The sequence below is a fragment of the Lygodium microphyllum genome, chromosome 1 (genome assembly GCF_053477565.2).
Source record: "Lygodium microphyllum isolate KBCC chromosome 1, Lygodium_microphyllum_v1.1.10, whole genome shotgun sequence".
NCBI classification, from domain to species: Eukaryota; Viridiplantae; Streptophyta; class Polypodiopsida; order Schizaeales; family Lygodiaceae; genus Lygodium; species Lygodium microphyllum.
Window position 1 is genome coordinate 171,550,511 of NC_141135.1, and position 17,244 is coordinate 171,567,754.

A 17,244-nucleotide genomic window follows, 5' to 3' on the forward strand; every position below is an offset into this window, starting at 1 on the left:
ACTGTGGAAAGGGTCAAGTTTCCTTTCGAAACTCTGAAAGGGAATTAGTCACAACTCAAGGTGAGGCAGGAGTGCCAAGAATCCAATTGGCCAAAGTATCTCAAATCATAAAAGGAGTCAGAAAAGAATTACTTGTTTACTTGATCAAACTCAACAAATTAGATCAGAAGCAAGAGTCTCATGAAGGACCTTCATGGTTAAAGGAATACGCGGACGTATTCCCTGAAGAGTTGACGGAACTTCCACCTCAACGAGAAGTGAATCATGAGATTAGGTTAGTAACAGGAGCTACGCCAATTGCAAAGAGACCTTATAGAATGTCCATACCAGAAGCAATTGAGCTGAAAGAACAACTCAAGCAACTGTTAGATCAGGGCTACATCCGGCCTAGCAGTTCACCATGGGGAGCTCCAGTACTATTCCAGAAAAAGAAAGATGGGACACTTCGACTATGTATTGATTACCGAGGGCTGAATCAATCAATAGTCAAGAACAAGTATCCTATTCCTAGGAATAGATGGGCTTCTTGATCGTCTTCAAGGTGTGAAGATCTTCTCCAAGATTGATCTCAGGTCAGGTTACTATCATATAAGAATCAAGGAAGAAGATATCCCAAAGACGGCCTTCAATACAAGATATGGGCACTTTGAGTTCCTGGTTATGTCATTCGGGCTTATGAATGCACCTGCCACCTTCAATAGGTTAATGCAGGATATCTTTAGGCCATATCTTGATGATTTCATACTTGTCTTCTTCGATGACACTTTAGTCTATTCTAAATGGGAAGAAGATCATGAACCTCAACTTCGGATTGTCCTTGAGACAATGAGGTCACATAAGCTGTATGCTAAGATGAAGAAGTGTGCATTCTTCAAGCGTCAGATTGAATATCTGGGATTCATAGCATCAGCGGAAGGAATCTCAGTGGACCCAGCCAAGGTCAGAGATGTGGTAACGAGTTTACTCTAGTAACCGATCATAAGAGTCTCAAATGGATCTTTACCCAGAATGAGCTCAACATGAGGCAACGTTTGTGGATTGAAGTGTTGGAGGAATATGACTTTGAAATCAAGTACCGACCAGGGAAAGAGAATGTAGTTGCCAATGCACTTAGTTGCAAGGCATTCCTAAATTCCCTAATCTTGCAGAATCCATCAACGGCTAGATCTCTAGCTACAAAAGTATCTATGCCAAACAACCCTATACTTGAGTTAGCTAGAGAGGAAGCATGCCATGATTTGGCCTACAAATCAATGCTAAAGGAGATCTCTATCAAGGAGCAAAACCAAAAGTTGCAGGCTAAGTATCAGGAATTTTCCATTAATAGTGGACTTGTCTACTACAGAACAAGGCTGTGTATACCAGCAAGCCAGTCACTTAAGAAGAAGATATTGTGGGAAGCTCATGATTCTCCTTTCGCAGGACATCCTGGCTATGCTAAAACTCTTAATGTAGTTAGGAAGAGCTACCATTGGAAGAGGCTCAAAGGTGACATTCTCAAATATGTCACTGAGTGTTTGTCTTACCAACGTATCAAATCCGAACATGTCATGATGCCAGGGAAACTGCAACCGCTTGACATTCCCCAAATGAAATGGGAATTCATCAGTATGGATTTTGTTGTAGGCCCCCAAGTCCAGGGAGGATACAACTCCATTATGGTTGTGGTTGACATGCTTACTAAGGTCGCACACCTTATTCCAGTAAAGACAAACTATAAAGCCTCAGACATTGCAAGATTGTTTATCAAGGAGGTATTCAAGCTACATGGTTTACCCAAAAGAATCATTAGTGATCGTGATTCTCTTTTCACATCACACTTTTGGAGAGCTATCTTTGAAGCTATTGGGACTCAACTCTGTTTTAGCACCACCTACCATCCCCAAACGGATGGCCAAACAGAGCGAGTAAATCAAGTCATCTAGGATATGCTTAGGGCATACTGCTGTCGAGAGCCGAAGAGGTGGATTCAATACTTGCCTTTGGTAGAATTTGCATACAATGCTTCTTACCAGCAGAGCATTCAGATGACTCCTTTCCAAGCATTGTATGGTCATGATTGCATAAGTCCCCTAAACTTTTCTGATGCAATCCTAAGGGTTGAAGCTTCAAGGCTAATGTTAGAAGAGATGGATGACAAAGTAAAGTCAATAAGACAGGACATACAAGCGGCCAAGGATAGACATAAGGCATACGCGGATTTGAAATGTCAAGAAAGGGTCTTCGAAGAAGGAGACATGGTCTTCATTCACGTACGCCCTAAAAAGAGTTCTCTATCCTTAGGAGATTGCAAAAAGCTAAGTCCAAGGTATTGTGGGCCATACAAAATCCTCAAATGCTTAGGACCTAATGCTTATAAATTGCAACTCCCTGAGAACTTAAAAGTTCATAATGTATTACATATCAGCCTATTGAAAAAGTATATACCTAATCCTAACCATGTACTTGACGATCAACAAATTGTAATGCCTAGTCAAGGGGTCCTTGAACCTTATAAGGCCTGACAGGATCTTAGATGTTAGGGAGAGACAATTAAGATCCAGAACCTTGAGAGAATGCCTCGTCCGGTGGAAAGATTATCCCAAAGAGGATGCCACTTGGGTAGATGAAGGTACTCTCAACCATCAATATCCCCAGTTTATGTCGAGATGAGGACATCTCGATTCCTCTAAGGGGGAGAGAATGTAATACATCAAATATTTTTCATGGAATTTTTTTTTCTCTCTCGGCATCGATTCGTGCTGGAGGGGGGTGAGGGATTTAGTAAGGACAGCAAGCTCCTCGTTGGAGCTTGCGTATCCGCAAGTTCATGCGGGGCGACACGAGGGGAGGGAGGAATTCCTTCCCTCTTCCTATAAAACCCATCTCCATGGGAGCTGGGAGGAGGGAGCCATGAGCCGTGACGCCGCCAGGATTAAACGAGAGAGGGGATTCTGAGAAGTGAAGACTATGCTAGAACTGCCATTAAACGAGATAAGGAGGAGGGTGTGAGATTTGGGCGTGGCCGTGTGAGAGAGGGACAGTTGGGGGGAGCGTAACACCGCCGCGCCGTGAGGGAGGAGCGCCACCGAGACCCATCACGGCCACCAATTGGCCCTGCCGCCAGCAAGCCATCGTCGAGACATCCTCTTTCTCCTCCACATGTTATAAACCCACTTGCAGAAGCTTCCAGGAAGCTTCTTGGAAGCTTCTAAGGGGAGGGAATTAAGCCCCCCTTCCTATACCTTTTATTAACTACCCCCCCTCCCGGTTTTAATCCTTCTTAAGGGCCTTTCACCCTCCCTTGTGTCCCCTTTTTACACACACCCCCCCCCGCCATGCTATAAGCCCCTTTCACCCTTTACCTTTCCCCTTTTACCCTTTGACCCCCAGGTTTTAAACCCCTAAGCCTTTTTCACCCCGTGTCCACACACCCCACCCCCCAACCCCCCCTCCCCCCGTGCTATAAGCCCCTTTTACCCTTCACCTTTCCCCTTTTACCCTTTCACCCCCAGGTTTTAAACCCCTAAGCCTTTTTCACCCCGTGTCCACACACCCCACCCCCCTGCTTGTGTCCTAAAACCCCTTCAAGATCCCCCTTCCTATACCTTTCAGTCCCGTGTCCAAAGATCTCCCAAGGTCCCCTTCATATGCTTTTGGAACCACACACACACACACCCTTTTCCCCGTGTATATACCCCTATAGGGCCTTTTCTTTAGGCTTTGTAAACCTTTCCCTCCCAAAGAAACTAAGACCTTAAAGGTCTTATTACCCCTCCTCGTGGTTAATCCCTTAACGATTCCTTGCCTTTCCAAAATACCCTTGGGCTTGGTTTCTCCCCTACTCGAAAAAGAGAAGAAGAGTATTGACGTGCAAGGGAGCGACAGTGGAATTCCGAAAAGGAGTGTAAAGCTGCTTCCACGTTCGAAGGACTACATCTGCGATGCCTCCTAAGAAAGTCCAAGGAGTAGCTGCGGGAGGGTCATCCCCTGGTATCCATGTGGATATCTCACCCCAAACCCAAGTTTTTTCTTCTTAAATTTATATCGATTTTAATTCAATTGTGCAAGATGAATTGTTAGGGATAAGATATATTTTGTCCTAGTTATTCACAATGAAGGAATTTATTTTAATGGAATATGCAAAATAAATAAAGTATCAACATAGTTTTTCTTCAAATAGCATTAGGCATTTACACGAATTATGGGCAAGATTATTTACCCACTAAAGTAGTATACTTCAGTTAAGCCTAGAAGGTATAAAACTGCATCTTGCACTATTAACCCTAATTCTTTTTACAACGAATCATCATGGAAGGTGCGAATCATGAAAGGTTTCTTACGATGCTTAAACTCTAGGAAGTTATCATTGCTAACTGCATAACTTAGCAAGGGAAATATTGCTTATTTGGCATGAGTTTTGTTTGCAAGGAAAAAGGAAGATTAATTGAATTTACCTAACCTCAAATCAATAAATTTTAGGATTGAAAAATCAATTGACGCATAGATAAAAAATCGTGCGGAGGTGATCTCGATATTACCTTCTAAAAGTTAACCAAATTAATATAAACCTAGAAATACCTGTGCTGCGAAATATTCATTGGGAATGAATTAAAATCCAAGAAACGTTTATACCTTAAATACTTGCCCACATTCCCTGATTGTAGGGTCAGTAAATTGTAAACGTAAAAGAACTAGGGTTTTTCCCTGAGTTTCTTAAAAGAAAATAATAAAGCTAGAAAACCCTAGGTCTTGACAAACGTCAGCTTAAAGAAACTGAAACGGATTGTTTCGTAACTCCATTATCGCATAGTATGATGCAGGACTTGCGCGACAAGTACGAAGTCATATGGTCTTGTGATTGATTCACAAGAAGAAAGGCTAAATTCCCGCAACAAGGATGGAGGATCCTTACGCAAGTTATCTTGCAAGAGGATGCATACTTTGATATCCTTCTAAGTAAGGAAGGTTAAAATCGAAAACTGAAGTATCCAATGAACTTTAGGGTTTGACCAAGTTGGGTTAATAGGGTACACCCTAACCCAGAATATAAGGGATCTTGCCAAGTTGCAAGACACCTCGGATCGAGTGCTGGATGCATTCGAAAGGAAAGATTCCTTCCTTAGCAGTTTGCCAACAACAAAAATCGATCAATGGAAATGTTTGTGCTTGCTAGAGATTTTAGAGCACTGTTTGACTTGTTTGACCAATGAATTACAAAGTAAATAAGTATCTATACTTCAGGTTGAAGGCCTGAAGGGAGTGGCAGCTTCAGTTACCCCCGACTGCCTGCCTGGCTCTAACCGAGGGAGTTGTTGACCGCGCCGGGAACGTGGACTGAACCCACCACGAGAAGTCTCTCCGTTGAGCGTTACTTGGAGCAGGAGGACGCTTGGGTGCCAGGGGGGCTCTGGTCGTAAATCCCTTGCCTTCCGAAGCTTGCACAAGAGGCTAACGTGACTTGGGATTGGATCTCGAGGCCCGTATACTAGTCTACAGGCGAAAACTTGGAATAGTGATCCTTGTGGATTGTTGGATATCCTTCGGGCGGATTGTGGACAAGCCTACGGGCGGAACTTCTTGTATTTCAAAGATAAATATGATGATATGTTAATAAAGAACTTGTCTGATATTGTTTTTCTATATCATGTGATAAGATTACGTGAAGGAACCAGTACTTAACGGATTAATTAAAAAAGCTGATTGTTACATGTCCAATTAATGTGTTAGATAATTACATAACTAAAACAAACCGAAGAAAGTGCGGAGGATGGGCCATGGGTCCGTCCTACGGTTGGATGGTCCCGGTTGGCGGGGAACTTTTCTCAAATCTCGAAGAACAGTGCGATGATTGTCAAAGGACACGAACAATGAAAGCGTTGACCTCGAGTTATGTCTTAACCAATTTACGCTATTTTAGGGGAACGGAATGGGACTATGCCTTATGGCAAAGAGGTTGAGCTTTGCATCCCTCTTGTTTCCATTCTCCTTGAACCAAGTGCAGCGTGAATTAGCTTCGGATCTAGTGTTTTTGCGTAGAGTGGTTCGCTTGGGTCCGATGCTAGTTGCTGTTAGGAAATGACCAATCAGGAAAACCCTAATTTCGGTGGATCCTAAGTGGGAACGGCCAGAATACTTCCACTACGTGGCAAACTCGGAAAGCCCTAGATCGCAAATCCCGTAACATTCCATGGGAGTGCCGGGCTGAGCTTTCTAGACATCCTTTCCGATGGACTGCTAAGACGTGTCCTAGATGATACTAGTGGACACGTTACACCTTTATTCATGAAAAAATCATAGATAGGGATATTTATAAATAGGCCTTGAACTCATGTGATGTAGAGGATATATATATAGTAACTTCCCGGAGGGTGGTACATGCTCTTCAAGTATGGAAACACTATTTACTTGGTGCAGATTTTGTTATTAAAACAAATCACCAAATTTTAAGATACTTTCTCACTCAGAAGAAGCTCTTAGAGAAACAAATGCATTGGGCAAATTTCTTATCTATGTTTCATTTTCAGATCCTTCACACATCTGGAACTAAGAATGTGGTAGCAAATGCTCTATCACAACAACCTTGAGTGAATGGAATCACAACTGTTTACCATAACGAGTTCATGGATTTACCCAAAATGTATGCAATTGATTCCGACTTCTCAACCATATGGGATCAACTTAACTTAAGTTAGTCACTTACACCTTACTCGATTCGAGATGGTTATTTGTATCATCATCAAGCAATTTGTGTAGCATTATCATTGCGACACAAGGTAATGGATGAAGCAAATGCATCTCCATATGCTGGACATAGGGGTATTCTACCCACTACTCAAGCATTGGAAAAATATTTCTCTTCGCCCACTCTTAGAGCTAACATTGAAAGATATGTCCGTGAGTGCAAGATATGCCAAAAAGTAAAGTATGAAAAGCATAAACCACCTGTTCTATTGAAGCCATGACCCAGGTAAGGTATTACGGAAGTATCTGGTTAAGTTTAAGAATTATCTCCCATTGGATGCTGAGTTTATGATTGAGAGAGACCACAAGACTTTCCAGATCTTCTTAAGGATGATGTATCCCCTCTACAGTTCAGGTTAACTTTTTAGAAGCTAGAGGGATGTCACTAAATTGATTGCTTATTACACATTCTCTATTTAATACATTTATGTCAATAAATTAATGATTCATTTTTCTTTAAGTGTTGATGATGATCTAGCATGGCCATGAGACCATTTAGACACCAGTATTCCCAGTGCGTCACTTAATGGGGTGATTAAAGCACTGTGACGATGATATTGGTATAGGCAACACAAGTTATGAAGGGGGGAGGAAGTGTCTGCCAATTGTAAGAGTATACACAAGAACCAAGCAGTTACACATAAATGAAGATAGATTGAGTTCTAAGAAGAGGAAGTGTATTAGCATTGTGTATATGTATTTATGTATGCATTCGGGGACGCCTAGGAACGTTTACTTGTGTGTAGTGAGCATTGCATTCATTTGGGGTCATCCTCTCCCTTACAAGTCAAGGTTTTAAGGTATTTCATTAAGAAAGACAAGAGAGCTAATTCTCTCACTAAGAAAGACAAGAGACGTGATCCTCTAGAAGTGAGGAGAGAAGTGATTTTCTCTTTCTAAGGTCTAAAATGACACAAGATTTTGTGTGGAAGTCAATCTTAAGGTTGAGGCCCAAGGCAATCTAATGAACTCTCCTTAAGGTGATTGCATGGACCATAAGTTAAGAGTACAGTTTAGAAAGTTGTTTTTCTTAAAATAGACATGGTTAATCCATTTTAAAAATATCTCGTGATACAAATATAATCTCTAAAAATTGCCCATGATGGTTATCAGAAACAATGAGATCTACAACTTTTCTGTCGGACGTTTTTTCATCTGAGCCATGCACAGAGAGATATCTCAAAATTGGTGCTGCATAGTAGGGCTTGGAACTAGCCACATCTTGCATGAAGATCAAACTTTCCAATCTTGGCACTTAAGTCTCTCTCCAAGAAGAGAAGATCTTGAAAACCTGTAAAAGAGGAGAATCTCCTTGGGTGCGGGGGAGGTGAAGGAAGAATCACTTTGCATACATCCAAGAGGAGAAGAGAAGGTCTATGTACATTTGAATTGTCATTTTTTCTTATTCCCTCCTCACTAGAGATACGTTTTCCTTTAACTGGGAGGTTGTTGAGGGTAAAGGCGCCCGTGCTTATGTCACCTTGTCTTACTACATACACCGTGACTACACACCTATATATGTAGGTAGTGGGTGCCCATCACTATCACTTTATTCTTTATACTTTTAGTGACTATTGAATAAGGGAAAGTTGGTCACACATTGTGAATATTTGGTGCGCAGATCGGACACAGATAGCTCACGTGGTGAATCCCGGAAGGTCCCCAAGAACAAAGTACTCTACTTTTTAGCACAAAAACCCATGTAAAAGCAAGCACGACAAGAGCCAAGAGACAAATTGGGTTCAATCTCCCCCATGCCTTGTGTGAGCGCTTCACAAAGCATGTATTTTATGTATATTTTCAATCTTCATGCTCAATAATAGCCCAATTACAAAAATATGACAAGCTTTTAGCTTTTGAGTTTGCTTTCTACAAAAATAGTAAAATAAAGCTAATGGGCGGTGCCCATAGTGTCTGGCACGCCCAATCTCAATGTCCAAATAGAAATAACATATCCAGGCGCATAAGCGCATACAAAATAATAATAAATAATCGATGTCTCAATAGACATAACAAAATATAGGCATGGCGCCTATCAAAATCTAGTACAAGAGTCGAAAACCCGCTAGACTCCAATGCTTTCCTCCGCCACTGCTGCTAACTCTACACATCAACTGAAGCATTCACAATCGTTAGTAAAATAACACAATTAAACCGACAAAAGTGAATACCTAGCAGTCTTCAGCTACATAAATAAATCAACTGGTTAGAAATAAATCTTAACCTTAATTTATTACGAGTGCGCACTCTAAACTCATAAACGTTTATTAATTTAATATGCATTTTGCGGAATCACCCGCTATGGAATCACCCATGTACACACTAAATTAATGAAACACCCGAAAAGGACAGGCGTCCCCATCAACTTCTCGCACAAAGAATCCTCTTTGCGTATGAGCCCCGGTCATCTAAGTTTACGGAATCCACCGTAAAACCTCACGGAATCCACCGTGGAATATGCCTCCTGGCATCATACCCCCGGGGTGGGATAGCAGTTGACCTCAATTGCTATTAGCTCAATGTGGAGCTAACAGAGTGGGGAAAGCATTTAAGTCTCTAGCGTGCATCCATTGTGCTTCCTCTACAGGATGGTTCTTAAATTTGACTAGATATCTAGAATACCTTCGGCCAGTTCTAGTGGTCATGTAGTCAGTGTCTATGATGGCTTCTAGTTCAAGTATTTCAGTCTCTTCTTCTAGTAAAGGTGGGTTTTCATAGACAGGGTGGATAGGTAATTGTCCTCTAAATGGTCTCAATAAACTAATATGAAATGTATTATGAATTTTCCAATGAGATGGCAGTTCTAACTTGAATGCATTGTCATTAATCTTATGAATGATTCTAAATGGTCCGTAGAATCTAGGAGCTAATTTAACAACTGGATGTCTATCTACACTTTGCAGTCTACACTTTTCTATTCTAAGCCAAACATAATCATCAACTTTGAAATTCATGGCTTGTCTTTTCTTGTTGGCTTGTTTGGTATATGATTGTTGGGCTTTAGCAATCATATCCTTGACCTCATAAAAAATAGTGTTATGCATAACAGCAATATCATCAGCACTCTGTATTCTATTAGACAAAGATGCAAGAGGTGTAGATAATCTATATCCATAAATAACTTCAAAAGGTGCTTTCTTTGTAGATGTGTGCGGTGTATTGTTATATGCAAACTGTAATAAATGTAAATGAGTATCCCATGTCTGAGGTTTAGAGATAGTGTATGCACGTAAAAGATCTAGAATGGTGCTATTTGTGGCTTCTGTTTGTCCATTTGTTTCTGGATGAAATGCAGATGAGAAATCAATCTTTGTACCTAGATTTGCAAACAGTGTAATCCAAAAATTATTACAAAATCTAGAATCTCTATCTGAAATAATCACTTTCGGCAATCCATGGTTAGTAAAAACAGTTTTCAAAAATAAATGTGCTGCTTGTGATGCTGTTAAAGTTTTCTTACATGCAATGAAATATGCTTGCTTACTAAATCTATCTACAATTGTCCAAATCATGTCATGGTTAGATTTAGTATTTGGTAAACCAGTAATGAAATCCATAGATATATGTTCCCAAGGTTTAGATGGAATAGACAAAGGGATTAATAGTCCATACTGTTTACCATGATGTCTCTTTATTCTTTGACAAATCAGACATTTAGAAACAAAATTAGATACATCTGCATCCATATGCGGCCAATAAAAATCTTCAGTTAACATGCGTAATGTAGAAATGATACCTCTATGACCTTGATATGGGGGACAATGAATTTCATTCAAAACAAAAGATCGGAATGGAATAGTAACACACAGTCTCTTTTCAAAGAACATGAATCCATCATTATATGACAATGAATCAACAGGAATGAAATTATTTTGAACTAATTTTTGCCAATCAGAATGAAAAGTAATATCCTGGTGATATGTGTCTTTCATAGCAATCAAAGAATCAAAAGATATGATAGAAATATTATGAATTGCAGGTCTTCTACTTAATGCATCAGCAACTACATTTTCTTTTCCAGGTTGGTATTGAATGATAGGATGGAAACTTTGAATGAATGAAGCCCATTTGATACGACGGTCAGAAATTTGGGGTTGGCTAAGTAGGTGTCTAATGCTTTGCTGGTCGGTCTTGATCATGAATTCTGAACCCATTAAATAATGCTTCCATTGTTTTAATGCTTGGACAACTGCTAATAGTTCCTTGTCATAAGTGGAATATTTGAGCTCAGAGGGTTTCAGCTTAGAACTAGAATATGCTATTGGATAGTTGTCTTGCATTAGCACTTCCTGATCCGCTAGCATCGGTCACAACTAAAAAGAATGGTATGTTAAAGTCAGGCAATTGTAGAACAGGGGCATTGGTTAATGCACGTTTGAGTAAGTCAAAGGATTTCTGCTGGTTTTCAGTCCATTGATAAACAATGCCTTTCTTAAGAAGTTTGGTCAATGGTAAAGCAAGTAATGAGAAATTACGTACAAACTTCCTATAGAAACTAGCAAGACCAAGGAATGAGCGTAATTCATGTACATTTTTAGGAACAGGCCAATGCAATATTGCATCAATTTTCTTAGGATCAACTTTTATTCCTTCTTTTGATACAATATGACCTAGATATTCTATTTCTGTCTTGAAGAATTCACTCTTGTCAGGATTTGCAAACAATTGATTTTCTTTCAGTAATTGAAAAACTAATGATAAATGCTCATAATGCTCTTTTTCACTTTGACTGAACACTAAAATATCATCAAAGAAAACAATCACACAATATTGATATTTCAGAAAAATACGGTTCATCATTCTACTGAAAGTAACAGGTGCATTAGTTAATCCGAATGGCATGACTAAGAATTCATAATGGCCAAACTGTGTCCTGAATGCAGTCTTAAATATGTCGGATCTATCTAGCCTCACCTGATGATATCCAGACTTAAGGTCAATTTTACTAAATATAGAAGATCCTTGCAGTTTGTCCATAAGGTCATCAACTCTAGGTATAGGATACCTATTCTTTACAGTGATCTTGTTTAATGCTCGGTAGTCAATACACATCCGATAAGTATTATTCTTTTTCTTGACTAAGAGCACAGGTGCACCGAATGGAGAACTGCTAGGTCGAATTAAGCCTCTATTTAGTAATTCTTCAACTTGGCTCTGGATTTCTTTTTGCTCTATTTGATTGTGCCTATATGGTGCTTTGCAAGGTGGTTGTGTGCCAGGTATTAGGTCAATCTTATGGTCTTCTGGACGTGATGGAGGTAAACCTGGTGGTAGGTCTTCTGCAAAACAGTCCTTAAAATATGCGAGAAATTCCTTATGCCTAGGGTGCATATGATTTTCCTTTGCGTGCAATTCATTCACCCAAATGAGATATGATTTAGTATTCTTGCGTAGTGTACGTTTTGCTTGAGTATGCGAAAGCAGTGGAAAGATATGAGATGCATGCATACCAAATAATGTAATAGATTTTTCTTGAAAATTTATATTCATTGTGTGTGTAATATAATCTATATTGGGATTATATTGATGTCTCCATGGCATTCCTAGAATAATGTCGCTTGACTGTAATGGGACAACTAAGAAATTTCTTCTTTCAATATATGGACCAATTTGAATTTCTAAATCTTGTACTTCTTGTGTGCCATTGTACCTAGTGCCTAAAAATGGAGCTTTTATGCGATAATGCGTAGGTACAGTATGCAATTTCAATTCCTTTACCAATTTTGCTGAAATAAAGTCATGGGTACTACCGTCATCATGCAATATAGTTCTTTCTTTTCCATGCACCATACATTTCATAGTCAACAATGAATGTGAAGTAGGCATACCTGGTAAAGTGTCGGAAGTAGTAGTAATATCCTCCTCATCTTCAGTGAAATCTGGCATATCCTCATGCTCTTCTTCGTCCATAGCTCCAAGGTAGTTGATATGTGCTGATGGCTTCTTTGAATGACAATTTGCTGCGAGATGCCCTGGCTGGTGACACTTGTAGCATACTATTGGCTTGGCTTTGGTCACATTATTTGCAATGGCTGGGAGTCTGGGTATATTTGGATTTGCTTGTGGAATAGGCTTAGGATTTGAATTGACAGTGGATGGTAATGCAGGTGGTTTAGGCCAATTCTTGCGGAAAGATGGTGATGAAAAATGACCTGGATTAAACCTTCTGAAATTGGAATTGAATTGTTTAGATCCATAATTACCGTTTGCTTGGAATTGTTGTGGTCGTCGATCTCTTCCGCGTAACTTATCTTCAGTGTCGTGGGCTAAGGAGATGGCGTCTTCAAGGGTAGCAGGCTTGAACATGTTCACCTCAGCGTAGTAATGTCCAAGAAGTCCAGACATATACTTCCGCTTATGTGTCGTCTCTGGTACGTCTTCAAGCATGCGTAGCTGTAAGAGTGCATTCCAAAAACGCTCTGTATACTGTGGAATAGACTCACGATCGCGCTGTTGAAGTAAATCCCATTGCTTGATAGCCTTCTCATGAAATTGCGGTGGTAGGAAATTTTGCATGAACTTCTTCTTGAAATCTTTCCATGTAGCAGGACATTCTATGCTCTTGCGGACTACAGTCCACCAAAGTGATGCTCTGTCTATCAGATGATTAGTAACACACTTGATTTTATCTTTTTCAAGATAAGTTTCCTCATGGAAATAGTCATCAAACTGACTAATGAATGATAAAACAGTCTTTCCTTCTCTTATGCCATTGAAAGTGCGAAACTTGAAACTTCGTTTACTTATCTTGGATTCCTTGCGAATGGTTTGTGCTTCAAGAGTGGCGTCGATGGTACGGCGAATCAAATCTTCAGCTTGAGGTTCTTCTTTATCAGTGGACGCTCTTTGTAGCTTTGTCAATTGCGCTTGCAAGGCTTGCCTAGCTCTTCGCTCTTCTTCCAATTGTAGCATGATAAGATCCAGCTTTTGTTCCATAGTAGGCTCAGGTAGGTCGTCTTCAGCCATAGGATCATCCATATGTGGGGTAGTCGTCCTGTAAAACTCAACAAACCTTTCTCACTCAAAAATCAGTTAGCGGGATGAGCGTAGCTCAAATTTGGGGTTACAGGGCTATGTATTTTTGGGTATTTTCTTCTTCAATTTTCAGAAATTTTGCAATATTTCTGTATCCGTTTGCTGAAAGTACTTCAACAAACTTGTAGATAGATAGAACAGCTTGCTGCGAACAACTTTCCAGTTCAGAGTTTTTGCATACGAACAAGTCTTCTATGAGTTTTAAGCACTAGTCAGTTCTGATTTAGTCTGACTTGCAGAGTTGCAGACTTAGCAGACTTGCAGAGTTGTGGACTTGCTGGACTTAGGCCGACTTGCAGAACTTGCAGAACTTGATTACAAGTGACTTGCTGAACTTGACTTCTGGTGCGCAGGACCCGGAGTTTACAGACTTCTCTGCCCTGTGTGACTTAGTAAAAATTGAGTGACTTAAGCTTTGACTTAAGGATTAAGAGAGCCTAATGGTGGAAGAGGCCGCCGTTTTTTTTCGTGAGGGGGGGGGCCGTTTTTTTCCACGCGGAATTTTCGGGGCTTCTCCAGATGGATCGATTTGATTTCTTATTGATTGCCAAGCTTCATAAGCTTTCTCTTAAGCTTAATTGAAAGAAATAATGATAAAAATAATGAAGCTTATCTCTGTAACTCCACGACTTGATGAAGGAGGTGTTTGAGTGGTCCTCCGCCTGCAGAGCTTGGTCCTTCGCGATCTGACAGTGGAAACAGGGGTTCTTGATCGCCAGAAGTCTGCCTGTATCGACGGTTCGCGACGAGATTGACTGTAGAGGCCGTTTGTTCCTGGAGCTCCGCCTTCGCCCGAGATTGGTAGCGATTGGAAGCTCTTGATCTTTGCTCCGCTCTGATACCACTGGTGCGCAGATCGGACGCAGATAGCTCACGTGGTGAATCCCGGAAGGTCCCCAAGAACAAAGTACTCTACTTTTTAGCACAAAAACCCATGTAAAAGCAAGCACGACAAGAGCCAAGAGACAAATTGGGTTCAATCTCCCCCATGCCTTGTGTGAGCGCTTCACAAAGCATGTATTTTATGTATATTTCCAATCTTCATGCTCAATAATAGCCCAATTACAAAAATATGACAAGCTTTTAGCTTTTGAGTTTGCTTTCTACAAAAATAGTAAAATAAAGCTAATGGGCGGTGCCCATAGTGTCTGGCACGCCCAATCTCAATGTTCAAATAGAAATAACATATCCAGGCGCATAAGCGCATACAAAATAATAATAAATAATCGATGTCTCAATAGACATAACAAAATATAGGCATGGCGCCTATCAAAATCTAGTACAAGAGTCGAAAACCCGCTAGACTCCAATGCTTTCCTCCGCCACTGCTGCTAACTCTACACATCAACTGAAGCATTCACAATCGTTAGTAAAATAACACAATTAAACCGATAAAAGTGAATACCTAGCAGTCTTCAGCTACATAAATAAATCAACTGGTTAGAAATAAATCCTAACCTTAATTTATTACGAGTGCGCACTCTAAACTCATAAACGTTTATTAATTTAATATGCATTTTGCGGAATCACCCGCTATGGAATCACCCATGTACACACTAAATTAATGAAACACCCGAAAAGGACAGGCATCCCCATCAACTTCTCGCACAAAGAATCCTCTTTGCGTATGAGCCCCGATCATCTAAGTTTACGGAATCCACCGTAAAACCTCACGGAATCCACCGTGGAATATGCCTCCTGGCATCAATATTGGAGTTCCCATATATGGTGTCTCTCTCTCTCTTACTCTCTTGTTTCATTTGCCATAGATCTTGCTTCTACTGGTATGCTTCCACTTGGGTTGTGCCTTTCAAAATTCTTTTCTTGATGTTGGCACCACCTTAGTGATATCATTGCCTCCATATCTCTATATTGTAGTTGAGATTGGTTGGAGGGGTTTCATGCAAGTTATGTGGATATCCCCAATCCTTTCTTTGGGGTCTTATGCTAGTAACATCAATTCATTCCATACTATCTTTGGAATTCTATTCATGTCAATTGTTCCCGTCAAGATAAAGCTCATAGAATACTCATAGACTTACCATTCTTGGACCTAGCTCCAAGAATCATGAGCACCATGCTTGATCAAAGTTAATGTCGAACATATCCAAAACTATTGAGAATTATTGGTATAAACTGGTAATTTACATAAAACCTACCGGCTATCATAGATCCTATAGACATGCTAACTAGCATATAGTCCATGGACAGCTACTAACAATCATGTATGCAACCACAATTTAATTATTAATTAGAATACAAATAGGCATATACTAAGTAGCAAATAGAGTTTGATATCAATGTGTTAGAGTGTATTGAGGTAGAAGACCCAGATATCAATGGAGAAAACTCTGGATCTACTCTATTCTTAAAGTATGCCATCTGATCTGGAGTCATACACGTGAAAATTTCCTCTAGTTTCTCATCTATTGTTGACTCATGCTACATTTTGGACCATCTAAGGTAACTTGTACAACCAAAAACAAATGTTAGGACATTCAATACAAAGGTGAAAGTGAAGCACAATAACAACCTTCATATGTAGACTTGCAAGTAAGTTTAAAAACAAAATATAATAAAGTACCAACATAAGAAAATGGTTAATGACTCTAACACCAAGCTAATATTAATATGATCATTTCTACAGCTCCATAACTTCATCTTGGTGTAGCTCAGCATACATCAAAAGGTCTATATAGAGATGTCTACAAAAAAAGATTCTATTTTGCTCTCAAAGAATTCTTGTATGCTTGTTTCCTTTGTTAGATTTCCCATGCTTATTTTCCATTAGGAAAAAAATGAACTCACAAATGGGCCTTTAAAAATAATAAAGTTTAAGATGTGGGCCTTTTGGATTGTCCAATAGGAAGGTTAGATGTTGACATCCATGGAGGGTGAATCTTCTCTCTCCAAATCTTGGGGTTTTTATTTAAAAAAAGGGGTAGTGGAGAATTAAAAAAAGGGAGAATGAATAATACACAAAATTTGAGTTTCTCTCACCTCGTATTTCTCCCCTTTTTTTGGAGAATTTTCAATTTCGGTCTTTTTTCCTCTCATGAAATCAGTTTGACCCAAAAGTTGAGCAACATACCACTTTCCCTCTCTTCTCTATACTTGTGAATTTTCGTCTTCATTGAAGCTCCCTGCTGAGAGTAATTAGGGTTTTAAACGTTCTACTTACCTTTGCACTTTCTTCTTCACTCAGCTGTGTAGATTTTGGGCAAAACACAGGTACCCATCTCTCTTTGCATTTTCTCTTGTTTTCTATTTTTTCAATAGGGTTTGATGTCATTTCTTACTGTTATTGTTGTTTTATTATAGAGGTTTTTTGGGGCAGGAGATAGAGGTGCTCATCTCTCTCTCCTTTCTTTTCCCCCTCTCTCTATGTGTTGTTCCTCTTTTATGTTGTGTTTTCAATAGAATTTGCTGTTGGTTCTAATTGTTGTTTTCTTGTAGAGTTTATTTGGAGCAAGAGGAAAAGGTGCT